The sequence below is a fragment of the Candoia aspera genome, chromosome 12 (assembly GCF_035149785.1).
Source record: "Candoia aspera isolate rCanAsp1 chromosome 12, rCanAsp1.hap2, whole genome shotgun sequence".
NCBI lineage: Eukaryota > Metazoa > Chordata > Lepidosauria > Squamata > Boidae > Candoia > Candoia aspera.
Window position 1 is genome coordinate 6,731,141 of NC_086164.1, and position 16,525 is coordinate 6,747,665.

The 16,525-nt window shown below is 44.6% G+C and overlaps 1 protein-coding gene across 1 annotated transcript in view; it reads left to right on the forward strand.

Annotated features, from left to right (window-relative positions):
* The first annotated feature begins 4,327 nt into the window (after positions 1-4,327).
* Positions 4,328-16,525, forward strand: part of STAG2 (STAG2 cohesin complex component) — a 47,363-nt gene continuing 35,165 nt past the window's right edge. Inside the window, exon 1 of the mRNA XM_063313655.1 lies at positions 4,328-4,773. The gene's annotated coding sequence lies outside the window, so the exon portion shown is untranslated. The remainder of the gene's footprint in view (positions 4,774-16,525) is intronic.

A 16,525-nucleotide genomic window follows, 5' to 3' on the forward strand; every position in this document is an offset into this window, starting at 1 on the left:
ATGATATATGCAAAACACACTGGTTGAGCTGGTTGAGTGAATCCAGCTAATTCAGTAAACTAGTTAAACCATAGCCATCTCGTGATCATAATAGTATACAGTATGAAAGAATTCTCTCCCAGTCATTAGCATGTACAGTATTATGGATGTAATGCATAGTTCTGACTTTTTATGGTAACAAATTATCGTGAAAAGCACTACCGACCACCATTAACACCAATGTATGGCGCAGAGTTGCATATTGCATCGGCAGTGAGGTGTATCCAGTATGGCATTCAGCTCAGTTACGGGATGGTTGATGGTGTCATTGTATGACGGGCGTGAGCTGATTTATCTGCCCAAAATAGAGGCCTTGACTCATTTTTTAAATGACAAAGAAATGCAGCCAGGGATCAAATTATGCTATGTTACCTGATTCATGGACTCAACAGGCAATGTAGCTTTTAACTAGCTCTGAATCATATCGGGTCACAGCGTAATTGCAGACTGGCAGAGTTTGAAAGCTTACAAGCTGTACTACTAATATGCCACTTCCTTTTGAGAGCGTGGCCATTTGAGGCAACCGCCTTTGTGAATATTCAGTTGCAATCGCTGATCTAACTGTTGCAGCAGGAAAAAAAAATCTCTGATAAAAGAAAATCATCACCAGGGATGGGAAAGAGAGAAAGAACTGTGCGAGTTTCAATGTGAGTGATGAAATGGAGGATCTATGGCAGTGTTTCTCAACCTTGGCAACTTTAAGACAAGTGCACTTCAACTCCCAGAATTCCCCAGTCAGCATAGCTGGCTGGGGAATTCTGGGAGTTGAAGTCCACCTATCTTAAAGTTGCCAAGGTTGAGAAACACTGATCTATGGTAACATTAAGCAAAGCCCTCCAGGTGTTTTGGACTATAGTTCCCACAATCCACAGACATTGGCTAAACTGGCAGAGAGTTTTAGGAGTTATAGTCCAAAGCATGGAGGGAATCCAGATTGGTTATTTCTGCGCTGATGTTACTGGCATTTGGCACATTTTAATTGACATCTACTTTAAGGTGAGTTGTTGATAATTTTTATCGTATTTCCTTCAAGTGCTCAGGATGGTATGCATAAGTTTCCCTGCCCGTCCACTTTATCCTCACAACAATCCAGTGAGGTAGGCTTAGCAGGGAAGAAACAACTGGCCAAAAGTCACCTAGTGATCTTCAAAGTGATAGTCCAGTTCTCCTGGGCATGGTTACGTATCTGTCACTGGTATTTTAATTTGCTTTCTCTGAATTTTTTTTTTATCGAGAAAAGCAGAACAAAACCCAGAAACTACAAAAATAGTGTTTTTTAAAAAAACAGGACTAAATAAAAATAAATGAAGAGGAAACTCTCAAGGCTGCTGTGGTTAAAAAAAGGAGAAGAAATTAGTTCCATGAAAAAGGTCAAAGAGATGAACAGCTGCAGAGAAGGACAAAAACTATTGGATTAGCAATAGGCAATGAAATAACCTTTGGTATCTGCCAGACTCTTGGTCATAGATCAAGCAAACAAAAAACCCAATAATCCAATAATATTGATCGTTGCTTTGCTACAATGGTTAAACCCCTGCTCAGGGTCACAATCCTCCTGAAGTGCCTTTCAAGCAATATAAGTAATGGCGACTAAACATGTAAGAAGTGCTATTTAAAGGTAGAGATAATCTGTAGGGTGGAAGGAAGGATGGATCTTGGGGGGGGGCAAAATGGGGGGGGGGCGGGTTCTGAACAACTGTATGAGCATGGTGTGGCTGGGAAAAATCTACCAGGGTATCCAGTTTGGTGCATTCACCGGCTGCCAAAAAGTTCAGCAGCCCGGAGCGAAGCAACAGAGAGATAAAGACACAGAGAAAGGAATAAAAAGAAAAGTGGCTTGCCAGAAAGGAAAATGAGCTTAACCAGCAATGGGGAGATAACATTTTGTGCAGTTGTGAAGGCAACAGTCTTTGTCCTGATAGCAGCAGGATTGGTAACTTTCCAGCATGGCAACCGAATTAACTTAAGTCGTTTTTAACGTCTCTGTCTTGGGTTTTATGTTTTTACTTAAGAATGTTGCTTGTATTGCATTTTGGCCTTTATTTATTCTAGCTTTATTGTAAACCGCGCCCCAGTCGCTCTTTGAGTGAGATGGGTGGTGACTAAATTCGAAATATAAATAAATAAATATGAACATGGCCACGGCCGGGACCAGCCCCAGGTCAGCTATTTACCCATCATCTGGAGCCAGATGACACCGGCTAAAGCGCTGGCTCTGAAGGGGTGGTTAACAGACATTTGGGTTGATATTCCAAGCACCTTTGGAGCTACTAATTCACTAACTGTTCCTGGCCTTTTAAAACAATGAAATAAAAAAATATTGGTTGTGCAAATGGAGCCGGTGATGGGGCAGGAGACGGCTCGGCTGTCCGCCAAACACTTGATGTCCCTATTCTCAACTGTCCTGTACCCACACAGGGATCCAGGGTCTGGGGAGGCCCGTTTTGCAGCTGCTCCAGCACCTCCTGTCTCTTGAGGCTGAAAGGTGGATTTATTTCCAATTGACTGCCCCACCTGGATCTGGATGGCATGGCAAACTATGATTAAGGCCATAATAAAAGACATATACAAATACATGGCTACATTTTATAAAGAAATGTCTAACAATACTCCATGGGGGAGGATCACAGTTTAATAATATAGTTGATTTCTAGTTACTATTCCATTGTAAAGGTTGTCCAAGTAATATTGTGTATATTTTTTTTCCAGTTCCCTAATTGTGTTATGACCTATAGGTGAAATACCTGAAGATTTCTGAAGCACTGTAATTAAGTGTGGTGTAAAGTTACAACTCTTGTTTTGTAACCTGACACCATACTTTCAGGAATTCAGTAGGTGGCCATAACAAGCAGTATTTAACCTGCTACAATTACACCAATCTTTAACAGGAACAAGGCCAGGAGCCTTCAGCAGGGACAGCACTGAAGCAGCCACAAAAGCGGATTCTGGTCATGATGGATTTCCTCCAAAGCAACCCAGTGTTTGCTTTATTTATTTAATACATAAATTTATTTATTTATTTAATAAATAAATAAAGACTTTAGTTGTATACGGCCACCCATCTTATACAATATAACCCTGAGTGGCTAACCCGAATTCCTGGGGGAAATCCTTTTTTTAAAAAATAGTAATTCTATTAAAAATTACAATTGCAACAATAAAAACTAACACCAACTGAAAAAAAAAATAGAAGGTGCAGAAAAGAAAAATAGAGAAGAAATAAGAATAAAGAAAAAGAAATGTATAAAGAAATGACTTCCCCCATTATCACAAGTATAAACAATTTTAGTAACCTATCATGTCCTTTTAAAATACAACAAATGATATCTTCTTCCCATATCCCATCTCTTTTCTATAAACAAACCTCAACGCTTCATTTCAGTCCTGGTGTCAACAAAAGTCCATTAAGGGTTACCAGAGACAACAATGCATCTATCTTAACCTTGATCAACTCATCCAACCTTATATGCCTTTTACTTCTAACTATCTGGTGGAACTCAGTCCTGTGATTTCCTGGTGGTCTCCCCTCCAAGGGCTAAGGAGATCTCTGCCTGCTTAGACTTTGAGATGCAGCAAGGTTAGCAAAGTGCTGCACCTAGAAGAGGCTGAGGGATTCACTCTGGAACAGTGTTTCTCAACCTGGGCGACTTTAAGATGGGCGGACTTCAACTCCCAGAATTCCCCAGCCAACAGAGCTGGCTGGGGTATTCTGGGAATTGAAGTCCACCCATCTTAAAGTCGCCCAGGTTGAGAAACATTGCTCTGGTGTAACCGAGCCTTTGATTGCAGCAGCTCGATTCTAGCTGCAGCTGCTTCCAAAGCCCCTCAACCAAAACGCTCCCCTCCCCTTGCCCCCCGCCCGCAGTCTGGGATCGAGCCCTCCCCTTGCCCCCCGCCCGCAGTCTGGGAGCGAGCCCCGCGGCGCGGTTTTGCCCTCTGCCGCCCGCCTCCCCCGCTCTCCCTCGCTTCCTGCGCGCTCGGAGGGGGAACAAGCATGGGCGGGGCCTCTGGGGTCGATGACGTTACGGTGGGGAGGAGGGCGTGGCGATGGCGAGGGGCCGGACGATAAGGGAGAGGAGGGGAGACGAGAGCGCACGCGCAACACCTTGTTTACCCCGTTCTCCGCCAGCCCGGACGGAGCACAAGGGGCCGTTCGGCTGATCGAGCGCGCGCGCTCTCCCTTTCCCCCCGCCTCTGCATTCCTTGGTCCTCCCAGCAGGTGCCGCTCTAGGCCCGGCCGAGCGCGGCGAGCTCGGTGGCCGCCAGGTGGCGCCTGCGCCCTCCATTCACTCGCCAGCCGCCGAGCTGCGAACACCCCAAACAATCCCCAGCGCCGCCGCCGCCGAATTGAATCCTCCGCCCGACTCGCCGCCTCGCCCCCCCCGCGCGCCCACACCGGGAGGCCCCCCTTCGCGCTGCCCACCAGCAGGCCTCGCTTCTCCCCCCCGCCTCCTCCGTCGGCCTTTTGGATTATTTCCCGCCGAGCGGGGCCTTGGGCCGAGTTGTCGGCCTTGGAAGTGTGTGAGGGAAAAGGAAGAAGCGGCGGCGGCGGCGGCGGGCGGGCGAGCGAGATCTCGCGGCCTCGCTTTCTGGGAAGGCCAGAAAGAAAGCGCGGAGGCCGGAAGGTCGACGGCGGAGGCGCGGAAGGGCGGGGGAAAAAGGCGCGCGGAGCAGAGCGGACCCGGAGGCGCCAGGCCAGGCCGGCCAGGCCTCGCCAGCCCGGGCGACGCGGAGGTAAGTTGGCCGGTGGCGTCGAAGCTTCGGGAAGTTGGGGGCGGGGGGGCCTCTTCCCGGCGGGGAGCGGGCCGCGAAGACCGGGAGCCCTCTGCCCGGGCGGCGGGGCTGTTTTCGGCGCGGCTCCCTCCGGGCCTCGGCGCGGGGGGAGGCGGGAAGCGGAGGAAGGAGGAGGGAGAGCCGTAGCGCAGGCAAGATGGAGGACGCGGGGCCGGGCCAGGCCGGGAGGAAGGCGGCCGCGGCCGGGCCTTCCCGGGCGGGCAGGCGGGGAGGCGGCGCCAAGGGGCCCCTGGCCCGGGCGCCCCAAGGACGGGCCCCCTCCCGCCGCCGGTCTCCCGCTCGCTCTGGCCCCGCCTGCCGGGAGAGGCCCAGGCCCCGCCGCCGCTCGCAGATAAAATGGAGACTCGCCGCCCCCCCACTTCGGGGGAGGAAGAGAGACGAGAGCGGGCGCCGCGCGAGAAGCGGGGCCGGGACCCCCGCCCCCCCGTGCGTGGGGGGCGGTCGTGTTGAGGGAGCCCCGAAACGCGCGGCCCGCGAGATCCGCGTCCGGCGAGGACGGGCACCCGCACCCCGTCCCCCGGCCGCGGGAGCAGGCGGGAGGCGCGCGCTCTGGAGGGAGCCGTGTGCCTCGCGCGCGGGCCGGGCATCCCCGCGCTCGCCGCCTGCACGCGGAGGCGGGCCGGGTGGACGGGCGGGGGGGGGGGGGGCGTCCCGGCGAAAGGAGAAACTGCGGTGTGAGTCGTGAGCGGCGGGCGGGTCGCCCCCTTGGCCGCCCGACAACTCCTCCTCTCCTCTCCGCGGTACGGCCGAGGAGACCGCTCGGCCCCGAGCGAAGGAGGGTCCCGACTTGGGGTTGCCGCAGGCCCTCGGCAACCTCAAAGGGGGAAGTTGTGCTCGACTCCCCGCCCCCTCCCCAAGAGGCCCGGGAACCCCGTCCGTTCGCAGAGGGCACTGCTACGCTACTGCTGCCGTTTCGTTTCGGCGGAGGAGCCCCAGCGCAAGTGGTCGCGGGCCGACGCGGCGCTTGCGTTCCAGTCCCTCCCTGTGACTTTAGGAGGAGAGGAAAGGGGCCCTTCTCTGATTCGGAGCAGGACCTTTGCCCGAGCTTTATACCCCTCCGTCGGGTTAAGTATCCCCGACGGTCGGGGAAGCCTGGGGGGCGGCAGTGCGTTCTCCCTCCCGGCCTGCTTCCTTCCCCGTTCCTTGAAATACAAAAGCACGGGCAAAAGCGCTGGATTGTCTGAGCGGCTGCGCGAGTTCAGCTCCCTGGATTGTAGCCTTGGACACGTCGCCTCCCTTTCCCTCTCTTCGGATTATGGTGGCCGGTTCCGCGGGGGGGGGCGGGGACCCGTCTCCCGGGGACTTTTTGATGTCGGTGCGCTGCTGGGTGCCCCGCTGGGTCGCTGCCGGGGGGGAGGGGAGGGGGCGGAAGCAGGCTGTTTCGAGGTTTGGAACCCCCCTCCCCTTTGGCGCCAGTTTTGTTTTAGATACTCCTTTATCGCTCCCCTCCTGCGCGCAGTCCGACCGAGCTCTTATCCAGGTAGGAAGTGGTCGAGCTTTTCCCGGGCAAGTTTCTTATCCCTGGGAATGGGGGGGGGGAGGGCGCTTTTTGACATTTTTGGCGACTTCGAGTTTGTAGGTGGGCGATGAAAATAGGTGAGTGGGAAGCAGCAAGAAGCCAGCTTCGGGCTTGGGCTGGCTGCCTGGCCAGTTCCTTCGGCTTCGAGGATGGGCGGTGGGTCCCCCCCTTGGCCTTGAGTCGCGCTCCCGGTTTCCGAAACGCCGTGGCTCGGCCGCCAGTGCCGGCTTAGACCTCCCCTCCCCTCCCCTCCCCTCTCCAGGCAGCTCCCTAAGGACCCCTTTCAGGACGAGCGGGGAGCAGAGGCCTGGGCTGGTTCAGCTGGCGCCCGGCCTAGTTCCCGGAGTCTGGATTCCCGTGGGCGCCCGAAAGCTCGGCCCCTGAGGCCTTCCACCCCGTGGCTGCCGCAGTCCTTATTCGGCTGTTCCTGTCCCGGAGTGGGGGGCGAAAAGGGGGAGGCGCCTTTGGCTGCCACACCCCATGTTTGTTTCCTTCTCGCCGAGGCCTGGCTCGGGGCGGGGGGGGGGGATAGAGATACCGGCGCGGGTTCCGCTCCCCTTCGAGGTTCTGGCGGGGGTTGCGCAGATGCCTCGCCTGTCTACATTTCCTTGTTGGAGCTTTCCTCTCGTTGGAAAGAGACCTCTCTCTCTCTCTCTCTCTCTTTTTTTGCCAGCCCGCGGGGAGGGTGGGGAATCAGGTTACCGAAGTGCGTCACACGCTCTTCTTGATGATGGGGCCTACTCAGCAGCCGCCCGGGCTTCTTCCTACCTCCCTCCCCTCTTCTCTTCTGGATTGGTCGGCTTCGCTGGCAGCACCTATCAAGTCCTTCTTGTTCAGGAAAGGGGACAGCAGGCTTAAATGCACTTGAGGAGGGGGCCTAGAATTGCTTTGAACGTCCCTCGTTGCAAAACATTCTGGTTATTGGCACATGTGCAGATTTTAAGGTCTAATTCTTGGGGACACTTGGTTTAAGAAACAGCACATCAGTTCAGATCTTGGACGGCTCCGAATAATGTTCTTGCTGAGGCCTTTGGGGTGGAACTTTTGTAGACTTGCCACTAAAGATGCTGGTCTCAAATATGACCTCCTTTTAAGTTTATTCTGTGCATGACTCTCTTTTCTTGGTCACCCTGCACAGTCTTGGTGCCTTTTTTCTAAAATTACAAATACAATGTAAGGAAAAGGTTCACCATCCATCAAGAACAAGGGTATGCATTAGATTATGAGACAAGAATATTGAAAACTTACAAAACATTTGTGCAATTCTGGAATATATACAAACTTCTGTGAAAGCGTTTCAATTTTGTGAGTAAAAAGGCTGATGGATGAAGCATTAAAGATCTAACCATTTATTGCAGCGATGGACAAGGTGGGATTTGACCTGCCATACCAGACTGGCATTTAAGGTGCCAGTACACTGAATGGTTTTTTTCTGGCCAAAGTAGCATATGCCTAGTTTTTCCAAGCATCCACACAACCAGCAAGGAACAAAACTACTGGTGATGCATTTTCTGTCTCCAACACATCCTTTTCATGGATACAAGAAGAAGAGACTCTTGTGCAAGTTTGCTTTGCCCGAATAACCTTAGTGACATAAATTAAATTTTACTTAAAATGTTGATGCATAAATATAATCAATGCTAGCTAGAGTATTTTACCCTGCCCCAGAAAAAATATAAGAACCTTAGCACCACTTGTTGCCCTCCATTTTTTAAAGCATGTATATGGAAACCAGTTATGATTTGGAAGTTATGCTTGTTTTTTGTTTTCTCTAATAAAGGAATACAACCATTTAATTGCCTCTTGAAAAATATTGGAGGTTAAATTTAAATTATGCTGATGTTTACTCAGTGAATCTCTGTTACTTTGCATAACCCAATATATGTGGTAGCTTTGATGGGAAATAATGACTGAGATCATCAGAGTGAGCAATTTAGTTGAATTTTTTCCCTGTAAATTCATTGCAGAATCACATGCTGATGTATGTGTGATTGGAATATTTTTTTTCAAGTGAGAGAGTTACTGTGCTGATTAATAGAACTTGGTTCTGTATTCTTATTTCCTTTTTCTCCGTGTTTTCAAAAATAATAAAGGCTTCTCTTTCTCCAAACAGCTATGGGAAGTTTATTCCAGTCTTTTTTCCAAAATCACAGGTGGTAGGGTTATGAACACAGACCTCCATAGTCTAATATCAAAATGACAGCATGAACTGTTGAATCGTTCCTGTTTGAGCAGAATGGTTCAGATTTGGTGAAACAGAGTTAGATTGTGGAAGTTATAATATGTACTGGCTTGCATGTAGGATAGGCCTGTTTGCACTGAGAATTTAGGCAGTTTTATTCATTCATAAGAAAATAAGCAATATTTTTATCAGCTGTCAGTTATTTCCCTGTGGCAGCTTTGATATATGGGTAGAAACCAGGAGTCTGTGGGTTCTAGTCCCGCCTTAGGCATGAAAGCTGGCTGGGTGACCTTGGACCAGTCACAGTCACACACTCTCAGCCTAACTTGGTGCAGTGTAGACTAGCCGCCTCATGGTGCACCCTGGGCAATATGACTTGTCATGGCTAAATAGTCTACACATCTGGCTGCTGGACCTCACAAGGATTTCCCAGCAAGAAGCAGCAGCATCAACACCAAACTGCTATGCCATACAATTAAAAAAAAATAAAAATTGGGATACGCAGGTTGTAAGAAAATATTTTTCTGTTAGAGAATGCTGGGTTGTGGATCTGTTTCTGGAACTGTGGGAGTGACTTTTAAAATATATATAACCAATCGAAATGATTGGCAAAATCCCTTTGATTTGTATTTTAAAACATTTTTCTCACGCTCCTATCTTTCAATTTATCTGAACTTGCAGTCAGCTATACCTCGTATATATTATATCCTGGAAAAATGTTACTAGTTTTATGTGCAAGATGTTAACTTCAGTGTAAACTTACCGTCATGTTTCAAAGAGAGCTTTGAAACATTAGCTGTGTGGAAAAAAATTGATTTTCTTTTGTTTTTCTTTTAAATAGAAATTGCAGTATATAACTTTCCTGCTCATCTTATTCACCTGTGGATAACTAGTTCTTTCACATTCAAGTGCATATCTGACATGACTCTTTGTGTTTTGAGAGACCAAAAAAAAAACCTTTTGAAGTTACTGGGATCTCTTTTTTCCCCCAGTCCAATTCGGTATCTTGTAAAAGCTAATCTTATATATCTTGCTATTATTGAAACCCTTTCCCTCTTCTGCCAAAAGGTATGTTTTTCTCAGATTTGACACCAGTCGTGTATTCTAGGTCATTTAAGTTACCTAACTTTGTGAATTATCATTTAAATAATTTACCTTGGAAAGTAAGAATTGTCCCCATTGACAGTTATTCACAGGCAGGTGAATACGTTCCTGATTTCACTAGCCTTTTTTTTTTAAGTAGCACCAATTTAGTAGTCTCCGGAATAAGGACTGTTTACAGATGATAAGCATTTCTTGTGAATGTGAGATCTAATTGCCAAGAGTAGATAATGCATGTTTGACAGTTGCTCTTTACTAAGCACATTTACCTCGCATTTTCTGAATTTATTGTTTGACTGTTTTTTTTAGAAAGCACATTTAATTCCTCAAATTCATAACTTTCTATTTAGAAAATCCTATTATTCCTTGTATAGCTAAGCACTTAATATTGTAAGTTCTATCATAGTTCCAAATCAGATCTTTATAAATTTATTATGCTGTATCATTTTGCCATTGTAGGATTGGGTCACTTGCTAAAGTAATGTGACTACTCTGCCCATTTAACTACAGACTTGAACAGAAATAGGCCTTCTGTTAACACTATTAATCTGCTCTACCAATTTAAGTGACCCATTCACAATTTGATAAGTAGATGCTTATTTTATAATCTTCTCAAAATTTCATTAGCTTGTTTAAAGGAATGGTTTGCTAAAGCGTAGAGTTATTGAGTTAAGGGTTTTCATTTTCCCATCCATATCCAAATAGTTTATTTTGCCTTGATTTATTATGTTCGCTTAGACCTGCTTGAACAATTTTATTATGACCTTACCCTTCTTGGCAGCACTTCGGGCCTCTAAAGAGTTCTTTGGTAGATTTATAGACATATTTGCCTTTGCTAGAAATCCCTGGTTTAATTTCTTCTTCAGTGAGGAAGTTGGTGGAACATTGTTAGATAGAGAAAGGATGGATAAACCATAGTCATGGACCAACAGTGGTTACCTTCCTGGTTGTTTGACTGATTACCAAGTCACTTCTGAATTTTTATTGTATGGGAATTTGAATAGAGAACACTTCGTTGATTCCACTGCATCCCTGCAACTCATATAGACCACCTGTTCGCTTTTATGGGAGTGGGAGTGAATTTGGTTCACTTTGCTGCTGCTTCCACAATTTTGAGAGTTTTTCCAGTTGTTATATTTAGATTGCTGCATGCCAGTCTGTAGGGATCCGGGGTTTCCCTAGCTGAATGTCAAGTCGAAGAAGCTTCTTTTGGATTCTGTACCTGTTCACCCCAGCCCTAAACCAATTCTACCTCAAAATGTAGGCACTGTGGCTTCTTCTTCCTGAAATCCCATTAGTGCTTAGGTATCTGGCAAGTGACTTGCATAAAAAAGAAATGGGAAACTTTAACATTTCAGGCTTGTGCGAACAAGTATTTGTGCCCAATTGATGAAATAAAACATCGTAATATGTTCCCTTTCTAGAACAGGGTAGGTGATCTTTATATCGGCTGGTGTCTTTTTGACTGTGTTTATTCATATTTATTTATTTATATTTCTAATTTAGTCACCACCCATCCCACTCAATGAGCGATTCTGGGCGGTTTACAATAAAACCAAAATAAGTAGTGATTAAAATACCGTAAAATACAATTTGCATACAGTGCACGTGCAGATACACAGACAAGTCTCCTTCCATCTTTTTCCTCAGTACAATAATATTAGTCTGCAGCCCATCTTCAAATACTTAACTGTCAGGGTATTGGGAATAGCATGGTATGGGGTATAAAAATACTTCCATGGGCTGTATGGTGGCTAGGGCTTGCAGTATTACTATTGAAGGCTCTATTTAGAATGGAACCATAAACTGTGTAGCGCCTGCTGTTCAGATCCATTGGAGGATGGTTAGGTGGGATGGCTGGATGAGTGAATTATTGATTCTGCCTCATCCATACTTTGCAGTCTTCCTTCCCCAGACTTAACCCGGATAATCTCTTTGGGCTCAGCAGGGCTTTTCCCCATCGTTGATCTGATGTTCTGCTCCCAGAAAAGCTGAATTGATAGTCACATATTTTTTGATAGAGATGAAAATAAGACTTGGTCTTAGAAGACAGAAGAAATAGAATATCTTGAATGTATCTGTGATTAAACACCAGTGTTTATCCCTCCTTCCCCCTTCCCCAAGAGAAAGGAGGAGCAAAGATAGGAATTCCTATACCTGTGGTTAATATGAACAAGAAAACTCCATACTAGGAAATGTGATGAGTGGTTCTAGAGTTCTTTATAGGTATGACTGTTGTCAAATTCTGTGAGTCTTGGAAACTATCAGGATTTAACCTAGTAATTTTTGGATTCTTTTAGTCTGTTTCTTCTAGTTTGCATGAATGTGTGTGTGCATACTCAGGAAATTTCCCATGTATATTGAAACCCTGTTTGCGTACCTTTTTAGATTCCATACAGGTGTGCACTCCCAAGTCACTATAATTATGTATTTCATTGTTGACTTCTAAATATTTGGATTTAGTTTTTGTGTGGTATATAGTATAGTATACATGGAAACAAAAAGGACTGGCCTTATTCTTCCTGCTTTTTTATTTCTGTAGTACTTTAATTACCATGCAATTCTATGTACAGTATGTTAAGAAATAATATTACCTTCAGGAAACCTAGAACTCCAGCCTGATAATTAGGACACTTAGAATTGAGAATAGCGACATCGGTTTGTATCCAGAAAGTATAAAAAGTAAAGTACATCGAGTTGCAGTATTTTATAAAACCTGTCTTGTACCTAAATACATCTGAAATATTTTATGATATTTTGCTTCCTGCAAAGCTTCTAGGTATCCACTGGACTTAGCAAGCAAGTTGTTAAAGGCAAAATGTGTATTAGTTGGCAAGTGATGTATGATTCATAGAAGCTGGTGCCTTTCATATGGGTTAAGAAAATCCCACAGGAAATGGAAATCAGTGCTTTCATTCCCAGTTTTTTATTGTCTTGCGGGCTACTACTGACCACCTTCCTCTAGCAAATGCAAAGGGCTAGTAATAATTGTAAGGACTTCATTCACTTGTCCTTGTATGTTTGTCCCATATCCTATCCTTTAGCCTGAAAGGCGCCCTGAGCAACTTAATGATAAAATGCGGATGGTCTCTGCTCCGATACATGCACCTGAAAAGTTGTGACACAGAAGGAAAAGAAGATGAGAAGGCGAAGAAAAACAGTTTGAAATTTAGAAGAGATTCCTGCTGCAGAGCAGATCAGTTGTTTTGAGGCTGGTGTATTGATGTATAGATGCTCGTGGCCTGTTTAAGAAAAAAAACAGTTTAAGAAATGTTTGAGAAAAAGACTAAGAAAAAAGATACAGTGTAATGAATATTGGTTCCTATAAACATGAAGCTGTTTGATTTTTGCTGTTGTTTTTATCTTGTGTAAGTAAATTATGAAAATCATAAGCAGAGTTATTACAGTTTGGCATGAGCTTTACACTTCTGTATCTGGAAAATTACTGTTAGGATACTGCTCCAACATAAACATGTGGGAAATCTTTCATGATGATTTTACAAAGTTAGTATATCCTGTAAATGTAATTCTGCTTAAGGTTTGAATTAATATTGCTGGATTGGGAACTCTACATAAAATACAAAGCCCCACTGTTTGGGAAACTCCAGGGCAATAACTAGTTATTAATGGTATATACTGAGAGTAATTGTATGGCTTTACTAATTATACATATGAAAGTTAATGTTCCCACAAGTAGACCAATATCACTGAGCTAAAGACAATGTCATGTCTTTTTAAAATCATAATCACTGGAAGATGCATTTTTGTGCAGTCCCTTAATTGACATGACATACTGCATTTTCCACACAAGCTGGCATATTGCCAACTGAAATACTGTAGTAGGGAATGCTAATGTTTGGGGGTATGAAGCAAGACTATTGAAAAAATAACTAGGTTTTAACCAGTGGTAACGTATTACAGATACAGATCTTCACTAATACTTGTATGATAATTGCTCTAAATGTATATGTTACTAGAGTTGAACCTATACTTTTCACTTTTACAAAAGATAGCTTTAAGATACTGATTTAAAAAGAATTCTCTACATTTAAACATGTCTCAAATAAAGCCTAACTTCCTTTTTTTTGTATTCAGTGAAATTATTTTAATGTCTAACAAGCATGATGTCTACAGTTCCTTAATTTTTTTAGAGAACAGTGTTGAACTTTTTTTTTTTAAATATTCAGACACCAGTTTAGTTCGCCAGTATATAGTTACCATGGCTAGGAGCAATTAATTGCTTATTAATGGTCCATGGAGTAAGGCAAGACTGCATGAGGCAAAAACAAGTAGGTGGCTTTGAACAGCAAAATGAGGAAGGGCCATAATTCAGGGGCAGTGGTTTGGACAAATGTTCCTAGGGTCTGTCCTTGACAGCTGTAGGTAAAGCTTTGAAAAACTGCCATCAATAACTCTGGGAAGCCATTTCTGGTGAAAAATATCAGGCTAGATGGGTTGGTGGTTTCATTCTATATAAGATGGCTTTATGTGTCTATTTATCAGGAAACAGAGACAGGGCATGTGCCTTGCAGGCTGATATTCCAAGGTTCAGTTCATAAACATCACCAGAAAGACCCCTGTCTGAAAGTCAAGAAAGCTGTTGCCAGTCAAAGTTGACAATACTGAATTAGATTAAGGAGTAGCCTGTATGCTGTCTCTACTCGCATACACTTTGATTAGAACAGGAATAGATAGCCTGATGGTCTCCAAATGTTTTGGACTATTATTCAAATTACCATTGGCCATTGCCCATAGTGGCTGAGACTGATGGTCATCGCAGTTCCAAGTATTTGGAGGGCACAGGATTGCCCCTGGTCCAAGGAACAAATATGCTCAGAAAAGTTGAAATAAATAACGGAAAACAAGTTGAGCCTTCTATATTACGTGAGAGCATTGTCATGGTTATAGCCAGATCCTTCAAATTTGAAGTCATAGCGGACTTGATCCTGCCACATAATGGGATGAAAGTTGGATCTTGTATTCTGATACGGTGCTGGTTCTACCATCAAAGTGTGCCAGCTTCTATTTGCAGGTATTATTAAAGGGTAGAATAATGTGATGGTTCTACTCCTGTATGTATAGGAATACAGAGATAACCTTGATACAGGAATGCAGGAGTCATTAAGGGAGGGGAAACAGCAACTTAGTCCTGGGAAAGGGGAAAGTATGAGGAACTCAAAATAACCCTGCCTTGATTCTGTTTATTACATGAGGGAGAGAAGGGGAAACTGGCAGACTTTCAATATTGTGTTAATCTTAATAAAGTAGCATTCCTGTAATCCTTGTGTCTGTTTCCCAACCTGGTCTGCCTCAAAGGGTTGGCATTATAAGACGTTTTTAAACTTGTGTACATGGCTCCAGAACAGATAGTATTGTGTCACTGTATTAGTTTTCTCCTGTTGTTTGCTGTTTATTTCTATTTGTGGGATTGTCTGGTTCTTAAATTGTGTTGTCTACCTGATTTTAGCTCTTTTTAGTATCTTACTTTCAATGAATAGATCATCTGTGGGAAGCTATATGGTGATTGTGAACAATGAGGTAACTAATGGTGCCTAATTATATCTCTGCACTATATTTGAATGCAATATGTAAATAGTCTCCTAGTATATCCCCTATATTAGTAGGTCAATACTGGTCAAAATCTGGATTGGTTTTGTTGGGCTGAGAGTTCTCATTTCATTTGCTGGTCACTATTTAAGTGGAAGATTAGCTGCCGCTGTCATATCTAATTTGTGTATTGCACAGGTGGTAGAAAATTGCTCTGTAACCATACGTGTTGGTCTCTGGATTTTCAGAAAATGTGACAATAGAGATTGCTCAGTTTGAATGATAACATTGAATAATGACTTGTCATAATTTTTAGCCTAGTTGTTGCAACCAATTTCCACAGGTCTTCCCCACCACCTTTTTCAGCTAATGGACAGCAAGCAAATTAATGATCTTTCTACTGAGAAAAAGCATGTTAGAACAGATGGCTTCCTCCTGCACTAGAACTTCAGCTAGGAGAAAAAAGTTACACATGCTTATCCAACACAGGATTGGGCATATGGATTCTTTTTAAAGCATTTATAATACTACTGATCCAGCATTTGGGGAAGTGTAAGCAGAGGTAGGGACTATACTCAATCCTTTCTCCCCATTGGTTAAGAAGATGTTCTTTGTGCCTCACTGTTGTAAAGAGGAGACTTGTTCTTAAGTGATTTTGGGTGCCAGTGTTGCTAAGGGCTGTGCATGACTTGAAGGTGGTTTGAAAGCAGTCTCTTGGAGTTTGCATGAGAGGAGTGCCTCTCCTATTAAAATACACCAACATTTTTCAGGCTTCCCTGAAAAAACGGTGTTGCTTAAAAAGGTGCATTAACTTTAATAGCTGGATTCTTTAATACAATTCCTTTTTTAGGCTTGTGTGGAAGCCTGAAAAAAGTTGGGTTGCCTAAATGAGTACCAGGGAGATGCTGTGCTTGTTGCAGATTTTTTGCAATATGTGCGCTATCCTCATTGCTAAACAGAGAACATTTGGGAAGACAGTGTACAGAGGACAATTGAGGTATAGGCATTAGACTGGCAACATTTGGCTATTGTGATGGGCTGCAGAATTAGTGGAAAATGAATGTTCATACAATTTTTTTCTTAAACCCTGTTTGATCATTGACAGTTAATCACTAAGTACCATTCAAGTTAATGATTAAAATATACACAATGTTTAAGTTTCATTTTGTTACACAAATATTGCCTTTTCTCCAGGGAATGTAGGGTAGTATATAAAATTCAGGGCATTCCAGCACCTTTGGGATAGTGTAGTTGTAAGAACAAGACATCACTATCCCCCAACCCTCCCTCCCACAATGGGGTTGTCATTTAGTGAATTGTGTAGTTGAAAGAAAACTTGAGCT